The 13,442-nt window shown below is 44.0% G+C and overlaps 1 protein-coding gene across 1 annotated transcript in view; it reads left to right on the top strand.

Annotated features, from left to right (window-relative positions):
- Nucleotides 1-11,443: 11,443 nt before the first annotated feature.
- Nucleotides 11,444-13,442, top strand: part of rgs6 (regulator of G protein signaling 6) — a 66,700-nt gene continuing 64,701 nt past the window's right edge. Inside the window, 1 exon segment of the mRNA XM_029425782.1 lies at nt 11,444-11,532. The gene's annotated coding sequence lies outside the window, so the exon portion shown is untranslated.

Here is a 13,442-nt window from a genome sequence, read left to right on the forward strand (position 1 = left end):
CTCCCCCCCCCCCCCCCCCCCGTCACGCCTTCTCAGTGGATGAGCTTCTCTCTGGCTATTTCCTCTTTAGTTCCTTTTTTTTTTCAGTTCCTTTTTTCTGCCCAGCTTCTCCCAAAGGTCAGGTGACGTAAGTCGCTTGTGCCAAACCCAGCCCGCCACAGCAGAGGGTAGCAGAGACAGCCTTGTCACTTAAGAGACGACGTCTCTGAAATGCCACGCAAAGTCACGCGGGTGAGCGACAAATCTGCCGGCACCGCCGCTTGGGAGTTTCCTGTAACGCAAACGAACAGGCGTATAATGAATCTGAAGCCTCGAGACCACTGACTGGACACGGAAGAGCTTTTCATTTCCTTCACATGTAAACGGGAGTGTAAAGAAGTTTAGTGTTTCCTCAAAGCTTCTGACCTCTGAAGGGTCATCGTGGCAGTTTGTCCGTCAGCCACAGACGTGGAAGCAGCCGCCTCTGAACGGGAGGGAAACTTGGATTTGTACAGCGTCTTTTCTTTTCTTCTCCTCTGTCACTCAGATCTGGATTACAGCCTCCGGTCTGTCTCTACAGCACAAACCAACACCCGACAGAGGAGTGTATTTATAAGCCATCGGCAATGGGTGCCATTAAAAATGACTGAAATCCAGAGTGCTTTGGTCCATCCAAATTGTATGTGTCTTAAAAGCAATAGGAAGAAGTCAGGACTCCTCTCTCTCTCTCTCTCTCTCTCTCTCTCTCTCTCTCTCTCTCTCTGTCTCTGTCTCTGTCTCTGTCTCTGTCTCTCTCCCTCTCTCTCTCTCTCTCTCTGTCTGTCTCTCTGTCTCTCTCTCTCTGTCTCTCTGTCTCTCTCTCTCTGTCTCTCTGTCTCTCTCTCTCTCTCTGTCTCTCTCTCGCTCTCTCTCTGTCTCTCTCTCTCTCTCTCTCTCTCGCTCTCGCTCTCTCTCTCTCTCTCTCGCTCTCAAAAGATAAACGGGGGAGTTTGCTCTGGGAAGAAGTTCAATGTAGGAAAATATGTTTTAAAGGTTACACAAAAAAAGACGCCAGTCTCTGCTGCACAAGAGCCTCCATCTCCCTCCGTTAAAGCAGCGAGCGTCGTGCTTCGGGGGGGAAAGGAAAGAGAGGACTCCACTCGACACCCCACCTGGAATACAGAGAGCCAGCTGATGAGAAATGACAGACATTTTTGGAAAGGGAAAAGTAGGAGGGGACTTTTTTTCCCAGCTTAATTTATTTAATTGTATTATAATTCCAATAAATAAGTTGTTCTATTCGTACAGTACAACCGACATCAGTGTTTAGTTCCTCAAGACAAAGGTCACTAGCTATATTATTTAAATGGCTTTCTTTCTCTGGCTTAAGCCTGACTATATGCTTTTTATTCTGTATTATGTTGTATTTCGTGGTGCCCCAGCCTGCTGTCGTGTTGCTTACAGTGCCCTCTAGTGATGACCAGTGGAAATGTCATGATTATTAAATGTGCCGTCAGTCACTCTGTATTTTTCCCACGCCTCTTCAACAATAAGTCAGACATCGACCTGGGAAGGCCACACAAACGCAGAACAGGAAGAACAATAAGAAGCTTTGAGAGACAATCAAAAGGTGGATTTGTGATAAAGGCAGCAGACCTTAGGTGTACTCGTGTGTACTCGTGTGTTTTCAATGTTAACATCTATAGTTTTCCTCAGGTTCAGTATTTAGTTTGAAAGGTGAGAAAGTAATTTAACAAAACAATTACTTCTAAGGGGGTTAGATAAAAAAAACTGCCCCATGATGAGACGAAGCTGCAGGACCAGTGTGTGTTGTCATTGTGTGAATGTACATCAGTCTATCCAGCCGTGCCTACAGTCACTTATTTTGGTCATTTACTCCCAGGCAGAGCAGGGAAGTGCCTTTGAAACAGCACCTGGGGAACAGATGAAAGGGAAAGGCTCTTCTTCTTCATCCTGAAAAATAAACACATCTGGTAACACACACACACACACACACACGTATTAGTTTTAATCAGCTTCATACTCACAGTTGTAGACCTCATAAATGTTTGTACGGGGAATCTGCTGCCAGGCTTCAGCCTTTCTCTTGTTCACATGAATATTTGTAATCAGACTGGCCAGCCTCCAGACGCAGGGACGACGAGAGTGTGTGAAGTGTATGGAAATGTGTCGGTGTGTGTGTGCCTTTTGCATTCAGTTACATGCAGTATATCTTTCAGGGGCAGCTGGCCCCTGTAATAAGAGTGTATTGGAAGAAATGTGTGTGTCCCCTCCCCCCCCCCCCCCCTAAATCACATAGCTACTTACAAACCGCTTCCTCAGCCAGGTGTCTGTGTTGGGGTTACTTCAGGTCGCTGACGTGAGCATGTGCGTTGTTCACAAACGTGGTGTAAGCCTTAATTCCTTCCCTGTCCTTTGCTATCAAAGCCATTTTGATGAAGAAGAAGAAAAAAAAAAACGCTCCCAGTTTTTTTTTAATCTCGTAAAGTAAATGTGCGTCTTTAATTGATGCAATTAAAACCCCGCAGCCCAGAACGGCACCCGGTCTGAATGTAAAGAGAATATAAACGAGCCTAAAGAAATGTGATGTTTACGACACACCTGACTTTCAGCTCTGCAGTTTTGCAGGGAGATGAGTGAACTTATACAAATAAAAGATGTAGAAGGTTCTGTTTTAGGAATCTCTCATCAGTCTGTGTGGATTATAACGACACTAGTAAACAGTCAAGTGCTCAATTGTTTTGCTTGGTGACATTATTTGGTTGTTTTTAACAGTTTAACAAGTCGGCCAGTTGTGAAAAGCAGTCTAGTAGTCATCCAATAATGTGAAAACCTCAAAATATACACACAACATGAGTTAGATAGGCGGGAATGTTCCCGATCCAGGAAGTTTTGTCTGCAAATTGTTCAGAACTACAGTATGTAGATGCTTAAATGATGACAAATAGGTAATGTTTCGTATTTTATTGTACATGGAAAGTGCTCTAGTTTTTTGTATTTCAAATTTAAGTATGGCCAAATGACAAACTGTGCAGTGCAGATGTTTTGCTCGCATCTTTAAAAGTGTGCATCGAGTTGGATGTTAGATACAGTTGTCCACCTTATACGAAGGCATAAACACACACACACAACAGTTACTCCAGTGTGAGTTGTTTTACAGTTAATATAGTTTTTCTTTTCCTTTCCACAGCTTTGGTTTTGGTGCTTTTCAGAGGGATATGGGAAATGTGAATGTCCAAATGTTCCATTTTGTAATATATGTTTTATTTTTAAGACCCTTTGCACAATGTTTTATAAAAAAAAAGGTTTGTGTTGACAGGCTTTTGGGTAAGAAGGGAGAACTGATCCATTCCTGTGCAATCGTGTGTTGATGTTGCTCCTTAGTTTTCCTGCCAAACAGAGGAAGGTGCTCGACTTTATTAACTTAAAAAGAAATGTGAACCTTTCTTTTCCTCAAGCGTCACTGATCAGACGAGAGCGGGCTGGATGTTGTTTGTGCCGTAGGCGTGCTGATTTTTCATTCGAGCAACAACCTGCGAGGTTTAGTGATCGCAGCAGGGGGAGGAAGGTTTCACAAAGCTCAAGGTCACGGCTTTGTGAAGGTCACGAACCAAACTGTGAAGCGTTCAGCTCGGACTGGAGATAAAGCACACGATTTCAACAAGACCAAACGTTTTTTGACATAATTGAAAATGTAGTTTACATCCCGGATCCATTGTCTTTGTAAAATGTAAAGGTATGAAAAAGACATTTGCAGTGATCACAGTATTAAAGTTTCTGAAATAAATAAATGCCGTATCGCTTTGTGGTGCCGTTGACTTGTTTGTGTTTCTGCTCTAAACTGCGTTTACCCTTTTTATTTGTCTTGACTTCTTCTTAGTAAATAGAAACACTATAAAATAAACTGACAGTATAAAGCTACATACAGTATATAGCTTTATAATGTCAGTGTTCAATATTCCAGATTAAAGCGAGATCACAGATATACTAGTATATAATATAATACAATACATATAAATACTATGGATCAATATTGATAATATAAGTGTGAAGTATAATATAAATTAAATATAAATACAGTTTAATTATGTAAATATATCTTTGAAATATAATTACTAACAAATAAATACAATTTTAAAAATAATGACACGAATAATGCAAACAAAAATATTTAATAAATAACTCCATTTATAAAAGCAACTATAATGTTCTGATAGTTATTAGTTCCTGCGTCCAGCCTCACGGGGCTAACAGAAACCAATATCATTGTTTCATAACACGATAACAGCAGTTCACTTTGGCTCGCCGTGGATGTGGCTTTACTTTCTCCTGCAGAGCTTCTGTCTGATTGTATCGAGCAGACAGTGAGTAGAGATGGAGCGGAGGGTGGAGGTCTGGGATTTGGACGGCTGTCTGCTTCAGGCTCTGATTGTTCCCCCATCACATTGATTCACCTGATTGCAATTTAACTGCTCTCACAGCCGGAGCCAGAAAAGCACCTCGGCTGTGTTTTCTTCTACAATCATTAGCTGAGAGAGATGATTGGAGATGAAGGTAACATCATTCAACATTCTTTTTCTACCTCTAAACTTTATTGAACAACTCCCTTGCAACACTGTGATAATGTTTTACTGAACACTTCCAGGATGTGACATTAAGTGTGATTTCAGGAGCTATATTATTACAGAAATAAATGTTTTGATGCCATAAATGGGTAAAGTTTATTATTTATTTATCTATTGTGTGACATGAATCCCTTCTGCAGTGAGAAAAGCAACATCGCTCCTTTTTATTATGCTATAGATGTTGGTATTTCCTCTGCTGGTACCGAACAATAACAAGCCGCCTGTCGTCTCTGTCGTCTGCAGGGAAGTGAACAATAACCCAAACAAGCCACGAGCCGTGTGTGTATAATCTGCCATGTTGACATATTAAACCAGGAATTAAAGACTCAAAGTCGCCTCTATTCTATGCTGCCATAGTTATTATCATCACATTGATAACATGGCCTTGTGCAAAAGCCTTTTGAAAGCCATTTATTAGGAAATCTGCGAAGTATGAATGAATCCTTGCACAGATTCCTCAGGACTAAACCATTTCACTCTCCAAATCAAATCAACAAATGTCTCTGACTGTCAGCATACACATCTGGCTTCTTTGTGCACAAGTTGTGCAGCTGAGACAAATATGATCAGACTTGTTTGTCTGTCCCCTCGACTGACCTTTGCTTGTTGTATTCTGTCCACCTGCAGCGATTGTTCAGGGCCGTTTGAGGCCGGCGCAGCGGTGACTGCAGTCTCGCTGCAGAGGAGGAGAGCTTTAATGCGGAGGAGGCCACAGATTAGTCATCTTTGGTACAGGTGGAAAATGTGTGGGCTGAATCACCTGGGGTTCCTTTCAAGGATTTGCTACAGAGAGAAGTGTGTGTGTGTGTGTGTGTGTGATCAGGGAGAGCTGGAGCCTGATGTTTATTTGTACCTGTAAGAGTTCATCTGCAAAGAGCTGTGGGTTTAAGAATGAGGACATCATTCAGTATCTCCCAGAGTCCGGGGTGTACAGGTTGTAACAGAAAACACATGTGTGTTAACATGTCCTGTGTCACTGCAGGGTGATGACACATCTTGTTAAAGAGAAAACAGTGTAACTCCTTTGTGTTCCTGCCAAATCAGTTTAGATTTGATTGGACGATCTGTCTGCCAAGAGTCCTCAAACATAAAAACCTCACTTTAATAGATACAAACAGAAATAAACAATAATTATTCAAGTGAAACACTTAAAACCCACAATTATCCCCGAACAGCACTTAAAATAACAATAACAACAGAGTACGATAATCAGTTTAGGGGGATAAACCTATAACACAATTGCGTGTCACTTTCTGAGCTGGTAAATTCAGATTATATGCACATAATCCGCCTGTGATGATGTAAACATATTCTCACTGGCCACGTTGTTGCAGCACAACAAGCTGTAAACGCAACACTTGACATATTATCACCTTATGAAGTTGATTTATATTCAACAGCTAACATCTTACGCTTTAAACTTTAGTGCCTCGATCACTCGAACACTGCACACTCTGCATAACGAGACACCTTTACAGATTCCTGTTTGATAGGATACACATAAGACGTTGACGTATTCAGACTCCACAGGTTGTCCACTCTTGTCCTAACGTGGCTTCGTCTCCATTTCATCTGTACTGCCATGTGACAGGAGAATAAAAAGAATGAAACGTCTCTGTTTACCGGCAGCCTGTGGTCATCGCTTCTTCTTTTCTTCCTCTTGGGTCATGCGTGGACCCTGCATGCTTTCATCCCACACTCTCCAGCAGCCCACTCAACGGTCTCTGTGCAGCTCTCAGCGTTTATGAGGCACTCAAGAAAAGAGGAAGTCGAGGTGTCTTCTTTTGTTTTCTTGTTCTTCAGAGGCAGAGTTCTGTCTTTGCTGTCATTCCAGATGGCGATCTGTCGGTTTATACAATACCTGTCAGTCTGTGTGTATTCAGCAGGCTGTCCCCGTGACCCAGACACATCTCTGGCATATCCACTATTTCTATTTTTAAAAGATGTGACGCATCGAGTCCATTAACAAAAGAACAGCCTCGACAAACTAAACAAACTGGATTAATTGGATGAAACTTGCCACAAAAATGTTTTAATTTAGTAGAAAAGGAAAATGAAGTGGAGAGGATGAAGTCACCTCTACATGTTCTGATGAGAGTTCACTCCTCTGAGTTCATGCTCTCTCCACCTCCTCAGCCTACTCCTGCGTTATCCTTTAGATTTAGCTCCAAGCTTTGAGGAGTAAACAACAACAGGAGCAGCTGAGAGGAGTGTCTGTCGCGGGGCGTCTGACAGTGCTCCTCCTCTGCATTGAAAGGAGCCAGTTAAGAGGGTTTGGGTGTCTGATTAGGAGGCACATCCAACAGGATTTCCTCGGGGCAGACCCAGAACACACTGAGGGATTATATTTCCCATCTGGCAGGGAAACGCCTCGGGATCCCCCAGCAGGAGCTGGAGGAAGAAGCCAGGGAGAAGGGCATTGTGCTGTAGCGCCGCCCCAGAGCCTGAAGAGTTTTTATCTTCATGCTATCATCTCTGGCTTTGAGCGAGTCCAATATTTTCTAAAGAATTGTCCATATTGTATCGTGAATGATTATGAAAATAACTGTCCCACATATGGAATTGCAGATATCTAAAAAGACCAGATGTAAGAATGCTGTGTCAAATATAGAGAAAGTAAGCTTATAAATAAAGCATGAAATGATCGACTGTGTTGTATTTTACACATCAGTAAGATTAAAATGCTACGTTACATTACTTTCTTAAATATTATCATTTATTGTTTATGTTTTCTCACCGAAGTTACGAAACCTCGAAACCTTTTAAAGTACATATAAAACAAAAAGTCAATATATCCTGTGTCATAACACTTTTTTATACTTTGTATTATTTCTCTTGCCCTCAACTGCTGCAAAGGGTGCTAACACACTGAGCCACAGCAGGCAAACGTGCACGTGTGTGTGTGCGTGCGTGCGTGAGTGTGTGTGTAAATGCATGACATGAGACAAGTAGCAATAAACGAGGACCAAATGTGGGGCAACTCCCACCCAACCACTTACCAACACACACACACACACACACACACACACACACACACACACACACACACACACACACACACTTCCCAGTGGGATATTCTCTTCCTGTTTACTGTTGCTCAATAATTCAGTCGGTCCAGAGTGGAGGCTATAGTAGACAAGTGTGTGTGTGTGTGTGTGTGTGTCTGTGTCAATCTGTCAATCTGTCAATCTGTCAGACCAGAGTGCTCCATTAGTATCAATGTTGTTTTTGACGACAGTCAGCTGGTAAGTGCACGTATTGATTTGTGCGCAAATTGATGTCCATTTCTTCCATTTGCACATTAAACGTCGGGTGAAAGTGAGAACGCAGAGAAAGAGAAACAGCTGGCTTCTGAAGCGCGCTGTCACTTCACACTCTGTCCCTGTAATGTCCTCTTGAATTAGGGCAGCTAATATTTTTAGTCTCCAGCAGCAGCAGCAGCAGCAGCAGCAGCAGCAGCAGCATCAGCAGCATCAGCAGCATCAGCATCAGCAGCAGAGCAGCAGCAGCAGCAGCAGCAGCAGCAGCAGCAGCGGTGAGATGCCCGAATCGGTGTAAACACACTGCGTGTTGACATGCTTAGTGTGAGACTTGGTTGCATCCGCGCACACGCGCTGCAGTGAGGGATGTGACCCCTCCTGACTACAGTCAGCAGCCAGTTTCCTCCCTCCAGCCGTCGTTGCATCAGATGCTTTGATGTGCCATAAAGTCCCCTTCAGCTCAGCTGTTCGACCTGCTCCTGTTCGAGAGGCGACGAGTTGAATGTGGGGAAAGTTTCAAGGAGAAGAAAATAAATGAGTTGAGGAGTTTATTGGCTTTGTTGCATAAGGAGAAGAGTCCAGAACAGTTACCGTCAGTGGACAGTATTAAAGCTCGTGAGTGCACTCGTCTCAACCGTTTTAAAGTGCTCCTCTCAATTCATTTCAGATCCAAACCCACACAAGTATGGACGCTGTTTGTTTTTTAATCCTTTTAATCTCAGGATAATGAATTCATTATCTCAAGTTGATAACAGGATCATTTAGTTGTCATCTCGACCAAAACACCTTTATTTTTTTCTCCAGCTAATTGAATAATGAACTCGTTACCTTGAGAAAACAATCGTGTTTCATTGTGCAACTTCTAAACAATGCAGTCACTGAAAGTGCGGCTAAATGTTCGCACTATGTTGGAGTAGAATCTGGGAGCAGATAGACACGACAGCTTCAATAATACACATCTGTGTTATATGTGACCCTGACAAAGGCCGTCAGAAAGTACATTCAGCGACAGTGTTTGCCTCGGGGCCGCGAAACACATCAGACATCCGGAATTTAAAAATAAGTCATAATCCTCACCTGGGGTAGGAAGGACCGATCCAGAGGACGTGATGTGTGATAATATAGTCCCCTCACAGAGCGATTACAATGTTCTCTGTGTTAAGAGGAAGAAGTCTTAATAAGATGATGAGAAAGTGCTTTAAATGGATACTTTACGGTCAAAATGTGGTATTATTGTAATATATTTTAGGTACAAAGGTGCGTATGGTTGATGTGTTTGTGTATATTTACTCTAATAGTAGCCTAAACAATATTAACTTGTAAGTAAAAGTATACAAAAGTACAGTGCTGGCACTTAAAGCCTATTTAAATATGTTAATTTGTAACTGCTTGTCACAGGTTATGACTGTGACTCATAATCACATTAATTTCGGGGGATATTTTGGTAGTTTTTACACATCAGATTGAATCTTTCATTAAATTATATTCATTCCATGGAGACTAAACTTAACCAGAAGGAAAAGACTCCATCTTTAATGGTTTACCAGCTTTCAGTACCCACATGTGAAGATGTTCCTTATTGTTATTGTTTATATATTATGTTGTAGTTTATATTTTGCTCACACACACCAAAACAAGTTTGGTGTGTCCTCACAATGTTAGCAATGCAAAAACAAACACAAACACACACACACGCACACACGCACACACACGCACACACACGCACGCACACGCACACTCACACTACAGAAACACAACAAAAATGACTGCATATTAGTGGTGGAGAGAGCAGCAGCTGCTTCTGATCCCCAGCTTCTTTCTCTCTCTCTCTCTCTCTCTCTCTCTCTCTCTCTTCTCTCTCTCTCTTCTCTCTCTCTCTCTCTCTTCTCTCTCTCTCTCTCTCTCTCTCTCTCTCTCTGTCTCTCTCTCCTCGTGTGGTCTGTCTCTCTGTCCCTCTCTCTCTTCCTGTCTCTCTCTCTCTCTCTCTCTCTCTGTGGTCTGTGCCTCTCTCTCTCTCTCTCTCTCCTCTCTCTCTCTGTCTTGTCCTGTCTCTCCCTCTCTCTCTCTTCTCTCTTCTCTCTCTTTGTCTCTCTGTCTGTCTCTCTCTCTGTCCTGTCTCTCCTCTCTCTCTCTCCTCTCTGTCTGTCTCTCTGTCTCTATCTGTCTCTCTCTGTCGGTCTTCTCCCTCTCTCTCCCTCCTCTCTCTCCTCTGTCTGGTCTCTCTCTCTAGATCTCTCTTCTCTCTCTATGTCTGTGTCTGTCTCTCCCTCTCTCTAGCTCTATGATCTCTCTTTTGTCTCTCTGTCTTGTCTCGCTCTCTGTAGGTCTCTCCCTCCTCTCTCTCTCTCTCGTCTGTCTCTTGTCTCTCTCTGGATCTCTATGTCTGTCTTCTGCTCTTCTCTCTCTGTCTCTCTCCCTCCCTCCCTCTCTCTCCTCTCTCTCCCTCTCTCTCTCTCTTTTACTCTCTCCCTCTCTCTGTTTCTCTCTCTGTCTCTCTCTCCCCCTATCTCTCTCTCTCTCCCTGTCTCTCCCTTTCTCTCTGTCTCTCCTGCTTTCCCTCTCTCTCTCTCTCTCTCTCTCTCTCTCGCTCCCCTTTCCATATCTCTCTCGCTCTCGAGATGTTCTCTACCCTCTCTCTCTCTCCCTCTCTCTTCCCTCCCTCTTTCCCTCTCTCACTCTCGCTCTCGCTCACTCACTCTCCCTCCCTTTCTCTCTCTCTCTCTCTCTCTCCCTCTCTCTCTCTCTCTCTGTCTGTCTCTCCCTTTCTCTCTGTCTCTCCTGCTTTCCCTCTCTCTCTCTCTCTCTCTCTCTCTCTCGCTCCCTCTTTCCCTCTCTCTCTCGCTCTCGCTCACTCGTTCTCTACCCCTCTCTCTCTCTCCCTCTCTCTTTCCCTCCCTCTTTCCCTCTCTCGCTCTCGCTCTCGCTCACTCACTCTCCCTCCCTTTCTCTCTCTCTCTCTCTCTCTCTCTCTCTCTCTCTCTCTCTCTCTCTCTCCCTCTCGCTCCCTCTTTCCCTCTCTCTCTCTCTCTCGCTCACTCGTTCTCTACCCCTCTCTCTCTCTCTCCCTGTCTCTCCCTTTCTCTCTGTCTCTCCTGCTTTCCCTCTCTCTCTCTCTCTCTCTCTCTCTCTCGCTCCCTCTTTCCCTCTCTCTCTCTCTCTCTCCACTCGTTCTCTACCCTCTCTCTCTCTCCCTCTCCTCCCTCTCTTCCCATCTTCTCTTTCCTCTCTCTCGCTATCGCTCAACTCACTCTCGCGTTCACTCTATCTCTCCCTCCTTCTCTATCTCTCTCTCTCGTCTCTTCTCCTCGCTCTCTCTCTGTCTCTCTCTCCCTCTCTCTCACTCCCTCTTCCATCTTTCCATCTCTCGCTCTCGCTCTCGCTCTCGACTCACTCACTCTCGTTCACTCGACTCTCTCCCTCATCTCCCTCTCTTTTTCTTTTTTTTTCTTCTTTTCTCTCTGTCTCTTCCTCTCTCTCTCTCCCCTCTCTCTCACTCCCTCTTTCCCTCTTTCTCGCTCTCGCTCTCGCTCATTCACTCTCGTTCCCTCGCTCTCTCTCTCTCTCTCTCTCTCTCTCTCTCTCTCTCTCTCTCTCCAGTGTGCAGCAGCGCGCTGGTGAATCCGCTTTTTGGCTTCGGAGCTCCAAGCGAGAGAGAAGCCAGCACTGAGGTAAGTAAGAAGGGATGGAGGGGGGAAGAAGAGGGGACGAAGGTTAGAGAGAGGAGCCTTAAGAAAATGAAGACTGTGTTTCTGTTGCGTTGTACGCCTCAACGTGCTCCATAATGTTACTGTCAGTGCTGCGATGTTAATCTCAGAGTGAGGAACTGGGGGGTGCGTGCGTGCATGTGTGCACACCAGAGAGATGATGTTAATCCCACCTGTGATTGAAAGGAGCGTGCACTTGGCTATTTAGACAAGTGACACTGGAAGGACACTGCGTATGAAATGAATGCATGTGCACGCTACAGTCTGCAAGCGACTACAAGTGTGTGTGTGTGTGTGTGTGTGAGAGAGAGAGAGAGAGAGAGAGAGAGAGAGAGAGAGTGTGTGTGTGTGTGTGTGTGTGTGTCAGGGAGAGTCTAAATTAGGCTGCAGCGCTGCTGGCTCTGTGTGTTTGGGGAGTGGAGGATCCTGTGAGAGACCCCAGACAGCTGTTGTATGTAGATGTTCTAACATTAATCTTTTTATTGGCATCTGTGGATCATTGGATTCTGTGGGGTTACATTATATTGGATATTAACATGTGACCTCTATCTGTCTGGTTATTCTTTATGGTCAAAGTATTGGGACTTCTGTGTTCTGACTTTAATGCTTTGGCCTGTCAGTTCATATTAAGGTACACCTCAATGATCCAGCTTACTGTGCACGTGTATTCAGTGTATATTGTGTCATTTGCCTCAAGTCAAGTCGAGTCACGAGTCTTTAACTTGCACGTCCAAGTCGAGTCTCTTAACGCTTTTATTTTAAGTCAAGCGAGTCATCACATGTGGGATGCAGACCGGTCAGTGTTGGACCTCAGTAATCCTCTTGTGGCCGAATGGGAGCAAATCCCTGCAGCCAGGTTTTTTTGAAACTTCGGCTTACAGTTTATTACTGCGACCTGGACCCCTTCGCATTGCGTACTGTTTTTGAATATTAAAAACAATGTGACACTAAACTGATTTGGCTTTAATACACAAATCATGTAACAGAACCTTTATCATGTTACCTCCGTGTGCATAAAAGATGGCTCGCTGCTGGATTGATGGTGTCCTTTATTTTTGCAACCACCCCTCAGCGTAAAACGTTCAGACATCCTCATCCAGTCTCGTGTGGAGCGTAGAGGGGTGGGGGGTGGGGGGGGTTGCGGTGTGAGACTCTGGGTGTGTGTTGCACTGTGGATGGTCCAGAGGGAAACAGCTAGACGTCCCACTATGCATCTACTTCCTGTCATCACAGCGTGTGACGAGATGAAAGAAGCTCTAAGTGTAATCAGGTTACTTTGGAGATATCACAACACTCAACACTGTTTTTATTTTATCATAAAGTCAACGTTTGCCTTATGGAAAGATCCTCCCACGATGAATATCCGTTTATTCTTACATTTTAAATACCACAGACTGGACTTGTTTCATTGTGTGTCCTATGCACCGTGCAGTGTGAGTGCACATCTTTATGCATCCTCACTATTTTAAGAAAGACACATGAGATATGACATCAGATGTGTTTGCATGTTTCTCTCGAGGTGACCACAGCGTCATGTCTTTACAGCAGTTAGGTCTCTGTGATTCAGAAGAGCGTATTCAACCTGAACATTTCATTTCTATGCTAAATGTTGGAGGTATTGATCTCACGACAGCTACATGTGATTCCAGGAGCAGCGTGGAGCAATGTGTACACTGTGAAGTTGAGCATAACTTGGGAAACAAATCAGGCGTTTCTATCGATTCCGAGTTGGAAGAAGTGTGAAAGCAGATGGCACGCCGATAATGAAGACAGCAGGTTGAAAGCCATTGATTCAGAAAGGCATTAAACTCATCTCCCATTTGGATTTTCAAACACATGCTGCATGTTCTTGTGTTCACACGTAGCGGCGCTCT

The sequence above is a fragment of the Cottoperca gobio genome, chromosome 24 (genome assembly GCF_900634415.1).
Source record: "Cottoperca gobio chromosome 24, fCotGob3.1, whole genome shotgun sequence".
In the NCBI taxonomy this organism is placed as follows: domain Eukaryota; kingdom Metazoa; phylum Chordata; class Actinopteri; order Perciformes; family Bovichtidae; genus Cottoperca; species Cottoperca gobio.